This window comes from Chroicocephalus ridibundus, chromosome 4, assembly GCF_963924245.1.
Source record: "Chroicocephalus ridibundus chromosome 4, bChrRid1.1, whole genome shotgun sequence".
In the NCBI taxonomy this organism is placed as follows: Eukaryota; Metazoa; Chordata; class Aves; order Charadriiformes; family Laridae; genus Chroicocephalus; species Chroicocephalus ridibundus.
This window is the reverse complement of record NC_086287.1, coordinates 31,224,046-31,247,166: the sequence shown is the minus strand read 5'-3', so window position 1 is coordinate 31,247,166 and position 23,121 is coordinate 31,224,046.

The window sequence follows — 23,121 nt, the reverse complement described above, 5'->3', positions numbered from 1 at the left end:
GGTGAAGGAGGTTTGGGAGACCAAATGGAACAGGATAAGCAAAAAAATCTCATGCGAATAGTGAGGGGAAAGGAGGGAGGGATGGGGGAAAGGAGGACTATTTCTAGGTCATCTACAAATCCACAGTCCAGTGCTGCGGAGTCTGGGACTTATCTCCTATCAAAACCCTTGCTGGAAAAAAGAAAGGTGCAAACTTTGTGTTGGAGTGAGCAGCTCGGATCACACCACCGCGAGCATCTCGCCCTGCACCCGCACTGCGCGTTAGGCGGGGGTCCTTCTCCAACCACCTGAAAAGGCCCCTTCCTTTTGTTTTCTTTGTGGCTACTGAGTGCCAACATTTAATTTCTGACCATTCTCGGTGTCGAGCGAGGCTCACGGAGGCTGAGTGCAGGAAGCCTGAGCCGGCACGGGGCACTAAACCGGGACATACCTCTCCGCCACTTGAGAGGTCGGAGTGGTGGAGCTGACTCATACCTTGTAGCCATCAGGCTCCTGGGGGCTGGAGATACTGTGGAGCCAATGTACTTGATTTTAAAGTGGGAGAGAGCTGCAAGATCCTCTCTTCACACAGCATTTCCTTCTTGAAGTGGTATTACTGTTGGCTCTAAAGAAAGCATGTTCTCATACTAAAGATTACACTAAAACCCACCATGTATTATTTATAGAGTAGCTCCCAGGGAATATTTCCTAATTTGAAGGAAAGGCTTGTGGATTTTTGATGGCCAAAAGATTTTCTACTCATTTGACCACTCATTTTCTACTCATATTTGACTACAGTGACATGATTTCCTGTTATTAGCATAAGAGAGATCTTTTGTGCTATTGCTCCTTCTGCCTTAAAGACGGGAAAATACAGGTTTAAGGTGTTTTGTGAAGGAAAGCAAAATCATCCATTAAGGTCTTTACTGTGATCCTGTGCGATTCAGACCTGTGCTGTACGATGAAATGTAATAATGTCCTTTATATTTTATTTATGTGAAAAAATGTCATTACATTTCAGGCACGATAACTGATTGCTAGGTAGGTTTGGGTTATTTCTCACTAGCCATACGAACCGGGTACCGCCTTTGAAAGCACGGGAGCATACTTTTAAGTTGTGTGGACAGTATATCAGAGAATCTCCCCATGCTACCAATTAATCTCATAAAATGTTAATGTAATCCCTGCACAAATATGTAAATGCAGTGCCACTACGGGTCTGGCAAATAATAAACAATAGTTATCTTATCCTGGGCTTTTCCTTCATGTAATTCTCAGCAATAATTTAGTCCTTGTCTTCCACTCTGAAGGATTTAAATGGAATGACCTTAATTCTGGTTTTGTTTGCTCTCTATCTACTAAGCAGCTGCAGTGAAGACGAAGACAAACAGTAGATTAACAGTGGTACCTTTTATAAGGCTGATTAGTTCTTAAAATATGCTCAGTGGAAACAAAAAAGCATGACATGAGGTCTGAGAGAGAGGCTTTTACTCTTTTCATTGAGACTGCTACATTTCTTTCAGTAACCCACAGATATTCACTTTTCAATGAAATGTTTTCATGGAGGGCAGTTGTTTTTGCCAGCACAGCCTGTATAATATTTCAGAAGTGCAAGGTACGTACTTATAAAATAATTTTAATCATCTCATTTATTTTTCTGGTTAAAATGAGAACTTGGTGGTGGCTGAATTAAAAATACTTACTGATATTACATATCCATTTTTTGGTGATTATATATGTAACCAGATGTTATAACCAACACTAGAATTGATATGGGCGATAGCTGTAACGGATGCAGCTGGTATTCCTGCAATTTATAAGCGCGCTTTGCAGAAATATATTTGTAATATGTCCAAAACGTGGGGGAGAGAAGTGAATTGAGACAATGGGTCGGCAACATGGTTTATGGCTTAACAGCACCTGACAACAAATTTTAGCACTGGATGCGGGAAACAGTTTATCCATCTTTTTATCCATTATTTTGCCAGCAAGGCAAAACGTACTTAACCTGGGCTAGTGTTAGCTAAAGCCACTGCCTGATAAAAGGGTAAAACAGTGCCTCGATCGGGATTTTTGTTATTACATCTGTCTCCCCCAACAGGTTACCCCTTCCGCAGCACATGGTCTGCTCCGTTTGCTCATTACTGAAGTGGAGGGGAGAGCGAGCTGGCTGATTTAGCCCGCTTGCTAAATCACCCACATCCCCTTCCTGAAGCACCTAGGCATTCCTCAGATGTCTCCTATCGAAATCCTGCCCCAGCCTGACCCTGCTTATCAACCGCTTGTTGTTCTTTCAAAGGGTTGAAAGGATTACGGCAGATTAGCTAACATAGCTCCCTTCTCTATATTGTTCTGCGTGACAGTTGGTTCTACAATAAAAATAAAATAGCAATTTTAAAGCAAGTTTTAAGAGAGGAGGTACTACTAATTTGCTGAATCTCATGTTTTGGTACAGTTGAATTAATTTTTGCACTTTTTAAATCTGTGTTTGTCAGCAGCTGGCTATTTTTTCCCCTGTTTTTTTCTGGATCTGGTTTAGTTGTAATGAAATTCACCTCATGTCTAGTAAAATTCCATTTTCTGAGAAGACGTTTTCCCATCTGATGTAAAATATATGTTTGTGCTCAATATAAAATGTGCATAAATGCATTTTTCATCTCATTCTTGTGTCTGGTTTGATTTTTTTAAATACACAGCTGTTCATGTACCTAGCTACAAGGTATTCAGGCATTGAAAAAATGGGTTCCTGGGAAGAACTTCATTTTGGAATTGCACCTAAACTCACGTGAGAGTGATCCACGCTCAATTTCCTTTTTTTTTTGGGGGGGGGGACAGGGAGGGCAGGGAGTGGGAGATGAAATAAAATGGAGACAGAAAGGAAGAAAGCAGCCATTACACAGCTGGGACAAAGGCATCACCAGAGAGAAGTTCTAAGGGAAAGCCAAGCTCCTGAGCCAGTCACGAACCTGAATTACTCAGTTTGCAATCATGCCAAGTTTAAAAGAGGAAAGTCAGTTTGGACAGTAACTTCAAAGGCTGTCTCTCCAATGAAGACTGAAGAGCTGAGGTCCTGGAGTTTCTTGTAGACCAAAATAGAACGATATAGCACCAGTTCCCTTTTTGAAAACTAATTATTCCTTTAGTTCTTATCTCACATTCGTTTTTGACTCGGTGGGCTTCAGTGATATTACTCCTTGTTTATCATGGATGCTCTAAGCAAGTTTCTTGTGGTTTTTCCGGTGTCAGTAAGTTCCTTGAGGTCAGGTTGGAAAACAGGAGCCACTCACGCACAAAAGTCAACGGTGAACGTCAAGCCTTGTTTGAATGTGCATCCAAGAGGGTGGCTTTGAGGGGAGCAGGCTCTGGTGGCCACCAGCCCTCCTGCCTGCAGAGCACCAGTGGTTCCCTGCTTGGTGCATGGCCCAAGCCAGCTAAGCCATCCTGCCAGACAACTGGGCACCTCCTGGGATCAACCGTGCCCATTCCTACGGACTTGCTGTCCCCTTGGCCTACAGATCTGTCCTTACAGGAGGCCCTGGGCCAGTGAGGACGTACCTAGAGAGCCAGAGTTTAGTCCTGCATCTCTTAATGTTGTGGAAATGGTTGTAACTAAACTCTTGTCCTTTTGCATGCCAAACTCCGCCCTCAGGTTTTTTTATTAAAAAGCCTCGTTTGAACTTTGTTTTCACCTCTCTAGTCAAAGAGAGTTCCACCTGCTCTGGCGAACGGGCAAGCAGTCTTCATCCTCATCATCTTCAGCCCCACTGGTCACCGAGTTCTGTTTGCAGGGCATGGAGCCACGGAGGACTATGGGCTCAGGAAGCCATGTGATTTCTGCTTGTATTCAGAGAGATTTTAGAAATTCTGGAAGAGGAGTCATTCTGATTTAGAAGCTGGACTGTGGGTTTGAGAGATGAAATGTTGTCAGCAAGGTCTGAAATCACCTTTTGGGCTTGAGCAATTGCATGGGAGCCAACTGTTCATCACCTGCCTGGATGGGTGTGAAGAGCTACACATCACTTTTCCCGCACTTCAAGTTAAAGAGATGTGAGACAGCCCTGGTCTGGAAACTGCACAGCCACAGCTGTGGTTTGACCTAATAAGCCCTGCTGAGGTGGAGAAACACAGAAGATTTAGTAGTTCTGTCATTTTCCTTGATCCCTGTCTGGAGCAAGTCCCTTTTCTCTCTCTTTGTCACTTGTGACTGTTAGGTATGCAGAACAAACTCTTATTTTCTTTTTGTTGCCAAGTTATTAATTGATGTTCAGGAGAGGATGGGAGGAAAGAAGCTTTGTCTGGCTCTGAAAAGCACCAGATGTGCTTTTTTGAATCGAGGAGAGGAATTAATTAAAATGAGGTAATAATATTAATCTGTCGACTGCGGTTAAGGTTGACTGTAACAGGAGGGGGAGCTCTCAGCGCATCAGGCAGGGGAAAGGGGGCTGGTGGGGAGGTCGGCTCTCCCAAACCGGAGAGGGGCTGGGGACCCTCCCGCGCTGCCATGGGAATGGGGGAGGGACGGCTTGTCACCCCCTTCACCGAAATACCTGCGTGACTCCGCCGGGCTGCTGCCACACTCAACCCAAAGGCAGAAGCGGGAATGAATATTCAGTGATGAATGCGGGTGGAAATGCTGATGGGAGGAATGAAGTACAAATTAAGAAGCATTGGGATTCTTCTTAAAGTGTGTCTGTTTTGATTGCTATTTCTGTAGATTTTTGCTATGTATTATATTGTTTAACAGAGCAAAAGAAAAACAGAATACATGTTTACTGTGTACTAAGCTGTAAGTACCTTTTTCAGACATCAGTAATCATCCTTTCCAGCTGAGAAGGCAATACACTTGCAATAGAGCTCTCCAAAAAACAGCAATTGTCCTATTTTAATGTTTCTGAAGCTATCCCTTATGGAAAAGCTCTCCTGAATTTAATAAGGGTAAAATGAACAGGGCTATATAGTAATTTCACAGAATTAAGAGAGAATTAGGAATTTAGCAGGAATTATATACCTCTGCCATAGATGAGGCTGGCATTAGCTGCTGCGAGGCTGCGTGCAGACCTGCCTCTGCCGTGCGAGTAAATAATCTGCGTGCACGTATGCGAGCGTGAGAATTCCTGATTGACCCAGTCTCAGAGGTGTCCATGTGCATGTTCTCTGCCAGAGGTGCCGGGCAGGTGTCCGGAGCACCTGGCAGCAGAGGAGCAGAGAAGAAAGGCAGGATTGCTGCTGCCGCCAGACTCCGCTCCAGCCAGCGCTTGCGAAATGCGGGGCCAGCTGGAGTCCAAGGTGAGCTCTAAGCAAGCGAGTCACTGTACTTCAGTGTCCCTTGACCGATCTCTCTAGCTTTTAAAAGTAATTTTGCTGAGAAAATTAGAAATTTCTGAGAAAACTAGAAATGATAAGGGATTTGGGGATGTAACACCTATGGGAAGTCATTGCACAGATGCCCGAGTAATTTCGCTATTTTGAAATCCCCACTCTTAAGCTTTAAAAGCACATGGACTTTCCATGATAGGACAATCCGTTTTCCCCAAAGGACAAACCATTTCTCTGTCACACCTAATACTTATTTAAAAGTTTTGTATCTGTGGCAAATTTTTATTTTTTCCATCTGCACCTAAATTTTTTTGGCATCAGTCAATGAGATACTCCTTGGGTTGTATGCTTGTATTAGTTTCCCTGCAAGGAAACCAGCGTCTCCTACTTTTTGTTCTTAGATTCCCAATCTGACACGTAGAGGTGCTGAGCACCTGAGTGGGAAGTGTGTGCCACCAGCAGTCCCCAGTCCAGGAGGGACATGGGGTGCAGGATGGTCCCAGCCCTGCTGGGCTCAATAAACAGTCCAGAAAAACAGTTCTGGATAAATAAGGGGGAAAAGGGAAAATGACATTCTCATTTTACAGAGGTCAACGGGGGAAATTTATGTAAACAGTGAAAGAGGGTAGATTTAGAACACATATTAGGAAGAAATGCTTTGCTCTGAGGGTGGTGAGACACTGGAACAGGTTGCCCAGAGAAGTTGTGGATGCCCCATCCCTGGAAGCGTTCAAGGCCAGGCTGGATGGGCCTTTGAGCAGCCTGGTCTAGTGGGAGGTGTCCCTGCCCATGAGGGCATTTGGAACTAGATGATCTTTAAGGTCCCTTCCAACCCGAACCATTCTATGATTCTATGAATTTAAGCCACTCCGTGCAGTTTTTCAAAACAGCCAGCACCTGTGCCAGCAGTTGAATTCTCACATCCCTCCGTGTATGTGGGATATTGGGCAGTTGAAAGCCGTGGCACATGAACCACAGTGGCCCCACTGAAGATGGTGAGCACATCCATAGCTGTTTCGGTGCAGGTTCTGGCCCTGCCAACTTTACAGGTAAGCTGCGTTACCTGCAATACTCATTTTTGCTTGCTTTCTTTAAGACTCTTGAGTTTTGTTGATAAATTAGTGCAGTTTTGCCTGCAAATCCATGGAACTTTGGTGACATCCAGTGACAGGTTCTGCTGAAAGGTGTTTTTCCTCCTGGAATGACAGGAGAGAAATGCCGGTACCCTGCTGGTTTCCCCAGGTGGGATTAGCAGGTGAATTTGAACACAGGCTAAAAATCAGAGACTCTCAAATCATACGCTATTGATTGTTTTAAAGCAGTTGGGATTTACATGAGGTTTACCTTCAATCTTCAAAGTGTAAATTGCTATTGAAAAAGTGTTAATTAATCACAATTTAAAGCCAATACCTTGTCTGGCAACCCATATAAATAAGCTAAGGCTCTTCAAAGAACTTTCTCAGGGCTTCTCCCCTAATTTTCCTGAGATGTCTCTTAAAGAAATTGTCTGAATGTCGAAGTCAAACCTGTGAATAGTGCCTCGTGTTTTGAAATTTCTTCAGATAGATAGTTTAATTAATATTGGAGCACAACCTCATTTCTTGGGGAAAAGAAAAGATAAATCAGTGATTACATACCCTGACAGCTATAGAAAAAGTAATAAACTAACTATGGTAGCTTACTTAAAAGGCAGACATTCATAGATTAAATTTTAAAAACAAAATTATTGCATTCACCTCCTAAAGTGTGGTGTTTTAAGTTAAATAGAGTCCAGGGTTAAATGAAATTGCAAGCTGGAGAGAAATCAATGAATAGTTAAAAACTATATTCAAGCTAAATTGCCAAATGGTTAGTATCGTATAGTAACATTCAAATCATGGCAATTGTTCTTGTAATAAATATAATTTCTATAGCATTTCCTTAGATTATTCAGTTAATCGCCAGTGCTGGTTTACCTCTTTATGATAATGCGCGCTTTCTTTTAAAAAAAAAAAAAAAAAAAGAACTTGGTTATTTCTTTGGTCAGGGCCTATTTGCTCCTTTTTTATGTGAGATTTTCAATACTCGGCAATGATGCCGAGCAAAAAAGGTCCATCCACTTCACTTGTGATGCCTCGTGCATTACCTAAAGCACAACAGAACAATGCCAGACAACAGAGCCTTTCTCCCTGCTAACAATGCAGTCACCATGACAACCAGCAGAAGAACGTTTGGCCAGAAAAAGCTGGGAGCTTGGCGGACCAGCCTAATCAAAAAATGGAATAACATGACAACAATTACACTGATGAGTGAGAGGGAAGCTACAGATGCATTCAGACACCTATGGCACTGCCGGCTGGATGTATTCAGCTTTTTTTTTTTCTCCCTTTTTTTTTTTTTTTGTTTAGTGTCTTGTGTTTTTTAAGAGCAGGTAAATAGACAAGATCGAATTGTGTAACAGAATGTCAGTGCTCTAGTTAAATTGAAAATTCCTTTTCTTTTGCTGTGCTACTTCAAGCACACTGAAGAGGCTTTAGGAGAGATGAGGTTTTGAAGTGAAATATGTAATAGATACAATATGAGTGTCACAAGCCAACTTTAGCTTTAAAAATGTAAACTTGGATTTTCAAACATGCGGATGCAAATAAACATGACCGGATTGTGCAATGAATAACCGGTCTCGCCTTTCACTTTAATTTCAGAAAACTGGACACGTGTCAAGCATTGATTAGAAGTGGTGGCTTGCCGTTTTTAAACCAACCCCTTCTGCATATTAGTATCCACTGCAAAATTTATCACCGCGTTTTGTGCAGACCTCTCTTCCAGCTCCAGGGAAACTTGAACTGCAACTGTACATGTGCCACAATTCAAGCAACAGATATAACAATAACTTCTTCTCTGAAATATCCCAAATTTAGCTTCGCGCTAATAGCCTCCTATTATAAGCTCCCGATTGTATGTTAGAAGTTCTGGTATTTTCTTTATAGAAAAGGGGGGAAGGGAATTTTTGTTGCTATTGCTGAAAAAATGTGTCTGTGATTTCTGCCGTTCAGAATAACTTATACATTTTAGGGAAGGGGGTGGAGGAGGGAACTGCCGGTTTTAAATGGTGAGGTATTTGGGGATAGCCAGGAGGTGTTTTAGAGACTTGAAAACAGCAGTGGGCACAAAACCCTGGCCATTTCTTTGTGTTTATCTAACAATGGCACGCTGGAGTCATGCAGCCAGTCCTTTCCATAGTACCCCTTAGCCAATACTGCCTCTATACCCCCTCCTGCCCTCTTTCATGCCCTTGCTGGCTCCTGGGTATATCTTGCGGCCAGCTTTAAATAAGATATTGCATGGAATTATTAATTACGTAAATGCATAACTAAAACTGCTGTCTGAAAAAATGCTCAGGCAAGCCCTGGCCCTTGCTTGAAGCACTTTGAACTTGACTGGTTGTGTAAAGGAGCCTTCAGCCATTGCAAAGAGAAAGCCAGGGGATTCTCTTACCAGGAGCAAATCTGGCACAGCCGTCGGCACTCATCGCTGAGCCTCCACCATGTAGGATGGGGAGGCTGCTGCGTGCCAGGGATGAGCCATGCACAACTCAACAAACTGAGGGTGGAATACAAGCTAGCAGCAAAGCCGAGCGGTGCTTTACATGGAGTGGTCGTCACAGCATCACTGGCATCATCTGCCTAAATTAACATAAGTTAGCAGTATAAAAGATTTTAGGCTGCTAACTTCTACTTCTACTCTGCCAGTCTCTCACTAAATTCTGCTCTCCCACTTGCTCGCCAGATTCCTAGCACCATCTTCACATCTGAATTCAGTAGTCAGCTAGAGGTAGCTGCATAGAGATCCTTAACCCCAAATGCTACTTGTTTTGTACGTGTACAAAACTCTTTCCCTCTTGCTTTCTGAGATGTCCGCATTTCGCTCAGGCACTGATGATGAGCATCTCTTTGTGCAGCCATCTAAAATGCACCATCCCCACCGAAAATGCCTTAAGCCTAGTTGAACTCAGGCTTTTTGGAATTAAAGTTCCCAGATCAGCAATGAGCTCATCTCTCAACATAAAAGTGCTGCTAACCCTCATCACGCTCATCTTGGAGTTGAGGATATTGGTGCTATGAGGACGGACAGAGGCAAATCAGGAGGTTAGCTTAGGTTGTTTGCTGGGCACCATTTAGGTTAAATGAGATAAGGTGTTGGAGAGATTAGATAAAATAGATCTGGTTGCTAACAGTAAAGCTTAGCAGAAACTTTAGGAATAAGATAGAAAAGGGGGAAACGGGAGAGATTAAGAGATTAGGGATTTTGTCGAGGACAAGTTCAGGTCAGTCATGTGTAGGCTGGAGAGTGGGGATAGAGAACAGATTAATCCAGAGGAGTCTAGAACAAGGCTGGGGCCTTAATCATGGTTGTACAGCAAGACACTATGCTTGCCCTGGCACTCTGTTGCCCTTGGGTCAGTTCCCTCCTCTTACACCAGGCCTGTTGTTGCTACACCTGGCATTCTGCTTGCCCTATTGAGTGTTAAACATTAGAGGAGCTGTTTTCTTCCCTCTCTTCTTCTTCCTTTCCCCCCCACCCCCCCTCAGAAGACCATGCCCACTTGTTCTACTTCTGAGTCTTCACCCCATTAAATACCCTCAGGCATTCATGAAGGAAATCACAGAAAGAAGATACATCATACAAAAGTTGGACTTTTTTCTACTAGAATTGGGGCAGCAAATCCTCCACCTGCCTGTAAGTTCCCTGTGAGATAACTTGAACGGGCTGGTATACCCTTGGAGTGGGCTATTTTCTTTAAATATCTGTCTCTGTAAGAGAATTGTAAAGGTAGAGGTAGGTGCCTGCTCAGGAGATGGGGAGACTCTGGAGAAGGTGGCCACAAGGCGTGCTGGGTTGTTACAACATCTCAAGAGAACAAGGAAATACGTGATGGTACATCAAATCAAAAGAATAAGAGAGATCTTGCATATGTAAGAATTGGAGGCGATGCAAAAAGAGCAGATTACAGGGACATGGGACTTTAGATCTCCTCGCAGAGCCCTGAGAAAGCAGAGGATCAATCAGGAGCCTATAGAGGTAGCTCCAGCCACACCACTGCTCTCGCACTGCGGGTATCTGAGCATGGGGGGTTAACATGGTGCTAAGTCTGCTCTCATGCTGGAACCAGACCTCCCTCACTGGTCTTATCTCCACCTTCCCTGGATGTCCCAGTGAAGAAGGGAGCAGGGAGGCAACGGTCCACGTTGGTTTGGCATGCCACTTACGCCAAAAAATATCTTTATTAGCTCTGCAAGACATGACTGATACTTTGCACATCTCACATCTTTAAAGGAAAGATTCAGCACAATCATTTGAAAGGTTAATTCCGGAGGCATTCTGTCAATAACTTGCAACCAGCCACAAATCTCTCTGAATAACCCAGTTTCATTTTTATGTTACCCAGTTCTTTATTCATCTTTCAGTTCGTGGAACATTCCTCAATTTATCCTAGTAAACTAACAATTTCTTATACTTTGCCACATCAAAGGCTTTTGCAAAACCTTAGGTCTACCATGTCTGTTTTATACAGAAGAAAATTCTTAATAAAAAATGAAGGCATGACCTATTTTTGCTAAAGTAAAACCAATGTTGTATTTTCAAATCTTTTTATCTTTCATACATCTAATCATTGGTTTTTTTCATGGTATAACCCATATGTCAGATAACTATCAGCTTTTAAAATTATTGTACTCAAAAGGTGGGTGCCCAGGTAATCCAATCCCATCAGGTAATATGTCGATTATGTATGTAAAATACAGCATCAACTGCTTTTCTGAGCAAAAGAGGAGAGGAGAGGAGAGGAGAGGAGAGGAGAGGAGAGGAGAGGAGAGGAGAGGAGAGGAGAGGAGAGGAGAGGAGAGGAGAGGAGAGGAGAGGAGAGGAGAGGAGAGGAGAGGAGAGGAGAGGAGAGGAGAGGAGGGGAGAGGAGAGGAGAGGGCACCAGAATAAGGTCCTGGTTAGAAGACAATGATATGGCAAGGAGGGCTCAGAGCATGGGAAAAACAGGAATAAGGAATGAGGAAAGTATATCCGCAGAAGGGTCTAAAGAGAACCTTTACTCCAGAAGCCTCTCTTCTAGATCTGAGCTGCCTGCTTACTTCACGTAAACAAGCACTTTTATTGCTTGCACATGTATACAGCTCAAGGGGATGTTCCATAGCAAAAAAAGAAAATAGTGTATATCATTTATACATCTTGAAATGTGGTATTTTCTTCCCTTAAAGTGCACCAGAAAGCTTTACATGCTACTGAGGTCAGGCTACCACTGGTCTGTATTAGCCGGGGGCATTTTTTGCTGTTTTAAATACAGGTGTTACATTTGGCCTTTTGCAGTCAGACAATACCAGCCTGACTTGATAGATTTTTACTTTTACTCCTTTCTATAGGGCTTACAATTTCATGTGTCAGTCCTTTCAGTAGTCTGGGAGGAAGACTATCTCGTGTACCTTCCTTGAGCACATTGAGCTCTTTGAATTCTTCTATCCACCTAAGATATAAAATTCTATTCTAACCATTTCTGGATACTTTTCCCATTAGCCAAACTGCTTTTGTTCCCAGCTTTTACTTTGTTACACTAACTGAAACCTAATGTAAAATAATAATTTAGTTTCGGGGCCATACAGATGTTATTTTTAACCTCATCCTCTTTTCTTTGTTTCTTCTTCTCTCTTTGTTGTTGACAACAGGGAACATTTTCACAGTTAGTTTCCACTTCCTTTGGAAAAACATTTTGGGTAAACCCCTGACCCTGGTCTTCCCATTATTTCAACACCATGAAAATGTTTGCTTTCTCTTTAATATCTAGTAAATGCGAGGTGTTCAAAATGTGCTGCTTGACCATAGCTGGTTTTACTGACCATAAAGTTATCTCTGTGTAAAGGATTAGAAAAAAAAAAGTCAACTCTTTATGCTTAGGAGATGTCGTAGCAATAAAAATTAGAGTATTATTGCTACAAATCTTTTACTAAAATATCAGCACACACATGTTGTCATTGATAGCCATAGGTTTTGATATCAATGAGAAAAAAATGTGATGAATAAAAAAGCAGAGGAAAACATGCATGACAATGTTGTATATTGTACATTACGTACAATTGTATATTTTCTTATATTGTACAATTTTATATAACAGTATTGTATTGTATATAATGTACATTATAGTTTAAAGTATATATACATGCTAGGTTAGATGCTGGCCTTAATGAATATGAAAACAAAACTCCAGATGGCATTCTGTTTCAATTAATGTAGAAGTTGTGTGGTCAATTTTTTACATATAATACTGTCTCTATTAAAAATATAGAAATATTTTCCCCCTGCACGTCATTCCAATCTTTTTTTTTTAAGAAAGGAATGTATTTCTTAGCCTAGTATAATCTTTAAATTGCTGTGGGGGCTTGCAGGGTTCAAACATCTCATTGCTTTTTAATTTTTCTTCCCCTGGTATTTAAAAATCATGAGAACTGATTCCAAGAAACCCTGAACTCAAGAAGAAACATGGGGTTCAAGTTAGAAATAGAAGATTGCTTACTGTGTTAGTGGAACCAAAAGGTATTATTTACACAGTATATTCTTTCACTTGAATCTTTCCTTTCTGCTTTTTATGTTTATCCTTTCCATATAGTAGCCATATTCTGATCTGAGTTGCATTTTTGGGCCTCTGATGTTTGAATTTCCCATCCATAGTTAATATCACTCTAATAATCTTTAGGAACAACCTAAAGCACTACCCTTCACCATAGGTTATTCAGGGCTATTTTTATGGACTGGTGCACTTTTAGCAAGTCAGAGCTAGTTGGAGTGCAGCAAAGTCCTTTCTTTTCCTGCTCTGTTCCCCTCCATTCCCCGTCCCTCACTAACAGCACGATGAACCAGGGAGGATTCTTCCTCTTTTGGACTGTCCCACTCCGTTTCCATCCATAGGATGAACTGCAGGGAGAACCCACCAACCTGCAGCTGTCACGGGTATTTGTCGGCTTCTGGAACACCATATGAGTCTCCGTCCATCCATTGATAGTTGGTTGAATATCTCATTGAATTTTTAGGGTTGGATTTTTTTTTACCTTTTTACCCACCCCCCCCTTACATCTTCTCTCTGTCCTGTCTCGTCTTCTCTTCCTTGTCCAAGGCCCCTCACTTTTCTTTCCATTGAGGCTGTTGCAACTAATGTAGCCATAAATAAACAATTATGCCCCTTGCAGCCTGATCCAGACAGTCTAGCTGAAGTAAAATCTAACCTTGTCTTACCTAAGGATTTTGTTCTTTGTAAACAGCTGAGAGATCTCTGTTGTCAGGGGATAGCAGAAAAGTGGTTCATGTTTCTAAACGCGCAATAACAAAAATGCTAAAGAGGAATGAACAACCACACTTGCAAATAAAAAAACCTGTCTCAGTTTTCAAAGTTTTGGGTCATTGCATCCAGAAGAAATGCCCTATGGGTGCATTGAATAAGCTTTCTGAAGGAAAGATAAGCCAACACTCTTAAATAGTGTGAGGAGTGCTGGCAAGCAAACCACCCCTGAACCTGAGAAGAGTTTTAAGTGCAACAGTAGCAGGCTGGGATTTTGATACAATTTTTACCTTTTTCATGGTTTTGTGGGGTTTTTTGTGTGTTTTTTGGTTTGGTTTTTTTTGTTTTTTTTGTTTTTTTTTTTTAAGTAAAAAGGGGAATCATGGATGATGTTCAGTTGACAGAATATCATCAACATCCACAGGTGCTGCTTCTCCAGGGACAAGAGGCAGCTAGTTGCACACTCTTTGAACAGCCAGCAGCAGGAGTGGGTTCCTCTGACATCCGCTTTGACCAGAGGAGTGGGCTTCCAGGAGCGGTCTCGCTGAACTGGCAGAGGTGGACTCTGGGCTGTGGGGAAGCTGGAACCTAGGGAGGAACGCAGTCCTGAGACTTTCCCTGGCAGCACCAAGTATTGCACCACAGAAAGGATCAGCTCCGGTCCCAAGGGCAATGTTGTTGTCCCCAGGACCCCGGTGTGGGTCTCCAGGCTTGGTTGGTTTCTGGTAGGACAAGCTCAGAAAGTATGCAGGGCCTTGAATAAGAGACAGTCTTAGATGACAGTCTTTCATCTTCAGGTGAAAACAGGTATGTCAGATGAGGACTTTGGCCAGGAGTTGTTATTTTTGTATTCTAAATCTAATTTCTGTGGAGGGTCTATGTGTCGTGACCCACAGTTGCCTTCGTCTTTGGAGACAATCGTGGATCTAGTGATTCTTGAGCATTTTTCAGTTGTTTTAGACACTATTGTAGTTTACTTGAATAATAACAGGGCAGAAATTGCTTCCTTCCCTCTTATTTCACCCAAGATCCTTCTAATCTACCTTCAGTCCTCACTACCTCACTAAAAACTCCTGTGACTTCTGCTTCAACAAATCTTGGAAGACTGCATTACTGCCCTTTTTCTGCCATTAGCAATTGTCTCCTCCTTCAGCTCCAGCAGCTGTCATTTACCTTCTAGGTAATTCACATGGAGAATTGTTCTCAGACAGGGTTGGGTTGGTTTTTTGTTGTTGTTGAGGTCTCACAAAGTTTGTCTCAGCCCCTTTTCTTCTCTCTTCCCGGAAGTTTCTCCTGGTGATGGACATTAAAGGTACTCCCATCACACCTACGTGCAAGCTGCTCTGACTAACAAATACTAGGAAAGAGTGAGTCACAATGTCACCAGAAACCAGGTGACACACAAAGTCCTTCTAAGCAGTAGATGGTCATTGTCTTATCAAAAAAACCCAAAACTTCTTTTTGTAGAAAATAACAATTAATTAATGTCTTGACAAAAACAGACAAAATTTGGGCTTTCCTCTGTTTTTACTGAACTATATAACAAAATATACTGAGCTTAATGGTTTTAAATCAGACTCTTACAGAAGACACCTTTTTATTCAGCGCAAAATTGTGACTATTTCTTTCCGAAAGACATACAACCTTAAATAAAATCTAATGCGACAAAACAGCAATTTGAAGTCTGAATTGTTTTCCAATGTCTGGCTATAGAGACATATAATCACTTTTGCTGCATTCTTAAATTGACGTTAAAAAAGATGGATAAAGAAATAATATCTAAATGGATATCAGTGGAAAATAGGATTATTTAAGGAGACTCATCTCCTAGGTGGATAAAAATAACATATTCAAGTAATTTTCAAAATGCAAAGCTATCTTTTACAATGGAGACAGCTAAAAAGTACCATTTGCTAGCCCGCAGTGAATGATTTGTAGTCATCAGGATCCTGCAGGTAATTGAGGATATCTGCATCGGCGTATTCTGCACTGCTGCAAGAATATTATTGTAATGAATCGATGCGCGTGTATGAGTGTAATTGCCCTCTAGTGCACAGCCTTGGAACTGATCCCAGACCTGACATAGGACCATATCGCTCAAGACAGGAAAAATATCCGGAAAAAAAGTCTGAAATGGGGGGATCCAAGTCCAAACCCCAGTGGCGATAGGACGGTCTGAGTAGCTGTAGATGTGACAAGGGAGGGAATCCAGTCAGTGCTCACCAAAACCATCCTGTGGTCTGAGCCAACACACGGGAAGTGGAGATGTCTAGGGGATTTGCTTCTAAACCTCAGGGCTTCTCCAAACCCAAATGCTAACACAGACATGACCCTTAGGAGCCCAGATAACCATGGGCCTGTTGTTCTGCATCACTTCCCGTTGTTTGCACAAGGTCATGTTTCGTGGGAGGCTCAGGGTGGAGTTCCGTAACCTCTTAGCAAAATCTGATATTTCTGTTAGTGCTGACAAGAAAGGAAACGTCCTGAAGGTGCTAATTCTTTCCTCATATGTTCAAGAGAATGAGCCCTGTATTCTCTATGCAAATCACAGGCAAAATCCCCCACATGATCATGAGCAAACATTGAAGCAAAGTCCACAAGTAAGTTCAGAGCTCCAGGCCCAAGTTGGATATTTTCTTTGAGTTACTTCTCGCTATTTAAGAGGTGAGGATTTGCCAGTAAGGGAAGTGAGTTTCTAGACAAATCACTACACATTGCAATGTCTTGTCTCAGAATGTGAAGAAATCATCTGGTGACGTTGTAGTTCACAGACATGTCTCACTAGAAGTTTGTTCACAAATTTGAGTTCTCTGTTGGTCCTGGTATTGTGTCTGGTGTTTTAGTTAGTGCAGGTTGCGCACAGTTATCCACCTTCTCTCTGCTTTACTCAGTGTTACCTGACAGTTATCCCACGGCCTTCACGAAATTGATTGTTGGCAGTTTTTCAGTTCCCTGTTTGCTGTGATAAGCTGCTATGGGTGAGGTAGGAATAAGATAATGTAAATGTTTTAACTCAGTGCTTTCTAAATTTCCCCTTGGTTCATTCTCTCCTCCACCCCTCATGTTTCCATCTCACGGCTTCTGAGCCCATTGAGGGTTTCCCACAACTACTGTAAAAACTGGTGGCTGAGAAAAGGACAGGGAGACTCAACATTGTGCTTCTCCAAGACTGAAGCTCCATCTTGAGCCCACCGGCGCCTGTTTTGCTCAGCCAGGGGGCTGGCCAGTCGGCAGCCACATGGCTTGAAATCCCCCAGTAGTGCAGCTGGGACACTGTAGGAGGGATCAGGGCCATGGAAGCGGTTTGTTTGTGGAAGTGGAAAATTAGAGATATGGCAGACAGGAGCGAGGTTACACAGCAGATGGGAGGCACCAGTGTTACGGCAGCGTGAAGATGTGAGGGCCAGAACACAGATATATCAGCAACCAGCTTCACTTGTTTGGCTGCTCATGGAATAGCCTGATGATGGTCAAAGGCAGAGTGAGGAGCTGAGTCCCTTCCAACCTCCCCAGGCAGGCAGAACTTCTGTGAAAGCTGCGTCAGCACCAGCCTACGGCCGCATCCCCACCTTGCTTTGTTGCATGGCCACGGCCCCCACACCCTCCCCCAGCACAACTGGTAGGAACAGACGGCATATGCTAAAGGAATCTTTAAAAAAATATTAAAAATCTCCTCATCTGGTTTTACTGCTCTTGACTACTCTAGCTGCAAAGTAAGTCACTATTGTTTTAATTAATCTGCCTTTTCTTGATTGATTCAGACCTAATTGCCATTTGTAGGGATGAGCCACCCATTCTTTGCCCCTCACTACATTTCCCTACAACAAGCTGGGTTCAAGTTGTTGAACCCTCTTAAGGTCTTTCCAGCATGGGATGAACTCTGTTTTCCTTTCAAGTCAGTGGTAGAATTCCTACTGACTTTTACAAGATTTTGTCCATAGCGATTTCAGTATATGGCACCCCTTCATTATTTGTCTTTATATAAGACAATATATAAAAGTTTTAAATCTGCCAAAGCTGTATCTGAGAGTTTGCACTCTTTATAATAAGATCTACATGTTTTTCAGTCATCAACTTAAAAGAAAAAAGTCAATTTCTGCAGATCTTTTCCCTGGTTTTTGCACCCTTGTCCTTCCCTTCAGAAAGAATAAATACATTTCCAATGCAGTTAGATCTTTTCTACAATAGCACCTAAGAAATGGCCTCTGCCACCAGACATTTGCAGCAAAACTGTGTTATTACATTTAAATTTCCAAGACTCAGTAGTCAGCAAGTTACTAGAGTTCTATTATAGTTGTGATACATGAACTGCACATTGTTATGGTAATGACTTTTTTTTTTCTTCCCCTTGAAGTAGCAGTGTAAATACAAAGAATATCACATTGGTCTTGGAACGATACCTCCTTCGCCGCAGCTTCATGTACCACGCAGTACTCAGAATTGCATAAGAAAAAATTAAAACACGATATAGCTCATTCAGTGTTCCTGCTAGCTTAACAAAGGTCAAAACAAAACCAAAGCATATGTGGGCATTAACTTCAAAATAAGTGAAGGGAAATATAAATGATACTTTACCTGGCCATCGGCCATGATGCCCAGGAAGCTGGTCCTCAGGTTCGAGGATGACCTTGGGGCAGAATCCAGATCTACGCAACTGCGCTCTGAAAGCATCATGGCGGTTTACAGTGGCGGCGAAAAACCAACATTGTTTCTTCATATATTCATCATAAAATATTACAGCTGACCAGATGGTGGAGCAATTACATTTCCATAGTTCTAAATGGCTATTTAGCTTATCCCCTTGTGAACTGTTAATTAAAATTGGAAAAGATATCTTTTACGTTCAAAGGTTAGACATAACTATATGGGGCACGTTTAAACAAAGACTCAAAAATTTTATTAAACCAGAGATCCATCTCCTTCACCTTCCCACCCGCCCTAGTAAGAAACAAACAAACAAAAAGTCCTTGACATTATGGCTGTGGCCTAAACAGATGAAAGGCAGGAAGCTCAGGGAGATGAGGTGTCCTGAGAGCCCATGTGCGTAACGTATCACGTTGTTTGCTGCCAACGAGCTGAACCCCTCCAGTTGCACGGGTGGACTCACGCTGCACTGAAGGTGACACAGACACACAGAGGGAGGGATGAGCTGCTCTGTGTGAGTGTACCCCCTCCCCCAGAACCAGCTATCATTGACACTACCGACACCCTGTACCATCAGGTCACGTTTGTCTGGGTGTTTGTCCTAATTCAGCTGCAACGAAAATACTTTGTGGGCTCAGCTTTACGCAATAGTTAATCAATGTTCTATTAAATTCTATTGCAAACAGGATTAATTTAGCTAAACAGACATACAGTTCAAAAAACTTATCTATTAGGGTAATGATGTATTCCTATAAAGTGAATTTTTGCGCCATTGCCTTGATACAGGTACACAAGAGCTAATTCATTAACAAACAACGGAGTCTTAGGGATGAAGTGAATAAGGCAGGGAAGGTTTTTAGGAAGAAGCAATATCTTTTATTGGACAATCTAATTTATATGGAAAAAGGACAGACAATACTTCTTTACGACTGAAAGAGATGAGAGAAGAGAGGGGTTTAATGTAGCTTAATGCATTCACTTTAAAACGCTCTGCTTAGTTGGTTCAAGTTAACTTTCCTGAGTGCCTCCATGTGGACTGACCCTCAGGCTTCTGAAGACCGAGCTGCGATGTGGTGGGTGTCCCCAGCTCCCAGCCGGCCTCCAGACGACGCAACGTGAGTCTCAGTTCTTCTGCGGTATTACTCATTTGAAAGGGTAAGACACAGGTTCCCCGCCTCCAAGATGTGCCCTGTGGTACCAGAGGGCAAGAAGGATGTGCATGCTCGACAGCATGGTTTGTGCTATGTCCTGTCTCCCTTTTCCCCCTCCTGGTGAATCATGATCCTAATTCTGCTGGAGGACTGCAACTGCCTCAAGCCTCCATGGGCTTCTCTCTGCCCATGGAGCAGGAAAGCACGGTCTGCTCTGGTTGTCCATGAGGGTAAAAGTACCCAAAACAGCTCAAACAAGAAAATGTAAAGAAAAAAAATGAGGAAGGGAGAGAGCTATGTCTCATCCACCATACAATGACTTCAGGCACCAGCAGAGCTCTGTAGTTAACATGACCTTGGTAACCTGGGTTCATTGAGAAACAACAGACTTCAATAACTGAAGTGGAGTTTGATGTCATTTGAAAACAATTAACATACTAAATGCTTTTCTAGTTTACCTACTGGGGGTGCTCAATGCATATTGGTGATCATTTCTGCCCATTTGATTTGTCAGTCATTTTTAGATCCTTCTCCTATGAAATGTAAAATGTTTGAAGGAGCCACAGGAGAAGCGACCTGGACACCCATACCACCGTAGCTGCACCATTGCTGCTTAGGAGGAATCAGCCAAGTCTGTAATTCGCAATTTTTCTTCTTCAAAGGATTTCTGAAGTGTCTCCTGTTAGAGTACCCTACGGCAGTACCTTAAAATATATGGAATTACATGTTAGAAAAAATGTTCCTCTCCATTATGAAAGACCTTTAATTTAAAATGCTCTTTCATAGAGACCACCCTTTAAGACTTGTTCCCTCTTTCCGAGGAGCAGCTCATAGCTTTGTGCCTGCCCTTGCTCCAGGCCCCCAGGATCTGCTGCACAGTCCATCTAGCGGAGCAGCCCTCGTGCGCCCAGCTGGGGAGGAGATCGCAGCAAGGCTCTTCTCACTCCACTGAGCAAGAGCACTCCTTTTTCAGAGGACAGGCATGATACTTGAACTTCTCAGGCAATCTCCAGGGCAGTAATTGGAGGTAAATAAAATAGCAAGTGAACAGCTAAGGCAACCTATTTTGTCCTTGCCATGGCAATTTCTGAATGCAGACCCAGAGCAAGAGCTCCTTCTCACAGCTCCTGGCGCCTTGGCTAGGACCTCATTAAGGTTATTTCTTGATGATTCCTTTGACTTTCTTTGTCATTTCCTGCCTCTTGTATCCCTTCCTTTTAATGCTGCGTCTGTCCTATAAAAGTATCTCAGGTAGTTTAAATGCTGGCTTGGATGGCACTGCCGGCACATAGCAAACCGGCACCTGCGTTCATACCCAAAGTCCTGAAGAGACTTGTACAACCTGCCCTCAAGCCTGTGGCTTCACTCCCACATCAGTGAAAGCTAGCACACGATGTAAATATGAAGAACCGGATTTCTTAAAAGCATTAGAAGGCATGGGCTTTCAACGAAAAATGAGGGACAAAAGCAGAACTAGCTGCTGCCTCTTTTTTTGAGCCATGTCTGTAAATGTTCCATTAAAGGAAAAGAGAATCTGACCTCCAGAAGCAGAGCCGGCTCGAGCCTTCGCACCAGGGGCTGCCAAGTGGTTTGATTTCTATTTTTAATGCTTTGTTTTTTGTGAAAAGCAAGTGAGTTGGGTCTAGCTGTATTTTACAGAAAATGCATCTTTTAAGTGGAAACTGTACAAAACATACTGGTTCTCAAAACTCCCAAATTTAAGAGAGCTATAATTAGTATTGGATGGAAATGCTTAAGTGACGCAAGCTGTAGGTACCATCCTCACTTTTCTTCATCTAGAGAATCCCAAATTACCTCACAGTGAATTACTGTAGGAAGATTTTGGTGGCTGTTTCTTGTTCGGCAATGTTTGCGCTCATTCTGCATTTAGTGAAGTGGGGCACCCACATGACTGTGTGTGCTTTGAAGAGAACGACTGAAACCAGCGTGCCGAGAGAGTCTATGGGTATGACCTTTAGCAATATGTTAACAGTCCCACTTGCAGGCTATTTGCAGGAATTGGTTTTCTTTTCCTTCACTTCAAAGTTGGGTGCTGAATTATACGACTCTCCAATTCTTTTGACTGGTCTTTCTGTTCTCTGAAGATTGACTCATTTCCTGTATTTGAATAAGATAGTAAAAGTGGATATAAAATATTATTTTGCAATTGTAATCAGAATAGCTCTCAGTGCAGATATTAATAGTGAATTCTAAGACTCTGCCCGATAACAGCTGAGTTTATGGTTTCATGGGCTAGATTCTGCTCTCATTTATTTCATTGTAAACCCGGAGTAACTCCCAAAAGTCAATGGACTTACTCCGGATTTCTGCAAAGACAGCGGAGCTCTGCCTCTTCCTCTGTGTTTCTTCTGCAGCGGTGGGGGTGACATCATCAGTCTGGATATATGAATCAGGGCATAGATGAATCAGGCAAAATTAAAAGCAGCTCATTCTCTGAATTGAAGCTCCTGCTTTTTTTTTGATTAATTTGTATGAAGAGATCCATCACCTCACTGCTCCTCTGACCCAGGTAGATCCTATTTAAAGTCTACCACTCCTATCAACTTTTATCTGTCATTTTTTCGCTGCAGTTCATACAATGTTCTCCAAAACAACGAAGCGTTAAAACTTGCAGAATTCATAACAGAGGTACAGAAACAACAGGCAGAAATCAGGTATCTTTTATCAGCGAGGCATGTGGCTCTTAGTACTTTTAAGGAGAGGCTGTTGAGCAAGAGCTCTTTTGGAATGCAGTTTGGCTGTGAATTCTTGATTTTGCCAGCTGCTGTGTTGCTTCAGACTTTGCAGAAGTGTGTGCATATCCACATGTGCGTGTTTGAAGCAGTGTGGGAGGATCTCACGCTGAATCTTGTTTTGCTGGTTCGAGCTCAGAGGCTGAACCGCAGAGTGTAATTCCGAAATTTACCCCTCTCATTAATTCAGATCAGAAGTGTTCCTTTGGCACACCTGCCCTGAGCATACAGAGGAAAAACATCAAAACTGATAACACATTGGAATTTCATGAGCATCCCGTGCCAGTTGTTTCCTCTTTTGATGCCAATGTCTATCGTGGCTTCTTTATTCAGCCTAAAGAAGGAAGAGAAAACACAAACCTTGCTGACCACCAAGGCAAGTAGAGAAGAGCCTACTCTGCCCGCAGGCCGGGGCAACCACTGCAGTGCACATTTTGAGTTACTCTTTGGTCTCAGAGAAATTAGATGTTAAATGCGGAGCTTCACATTTCTACATCACCCCCTCGTTTCTGCGGTAACTTAAAGATACCTTTGGTGTCTCTTTTGTGGGCTACAGTGTGTGAAGTACATTGGCGGTCCGCTTGTTTCCTAGTCTGTATGTTTTCCATGTTTCAAAGATTGCCACTTCACATTATGAGCTGACCTTCTAGGAAAGCCAGGTGTGAAACAAACCACAGAAAACAAATTGCTCTCTTACGACTAGATACATTAGAGTATATGTATTAGCGTATATGTAATTTTTCTGAGGTCAGTATCTTACCCAGAAGTGTCATCCCAGACATATGTTAAGAATAACATTGGTCCTTTTTAAGATTCATAGCAATGCAAGAGCATTCTGCAAGCTCCTGGTGGGTCTCACTTGTCCAAAGTAACTACAGCAGTTAGGGCTTAGCTGCAGTTCAAGTTTCCCATGTATTCCTCGACGTTGCAAAACAGCAGATTTTGAAGCATGGTTACAGGCTGGTTG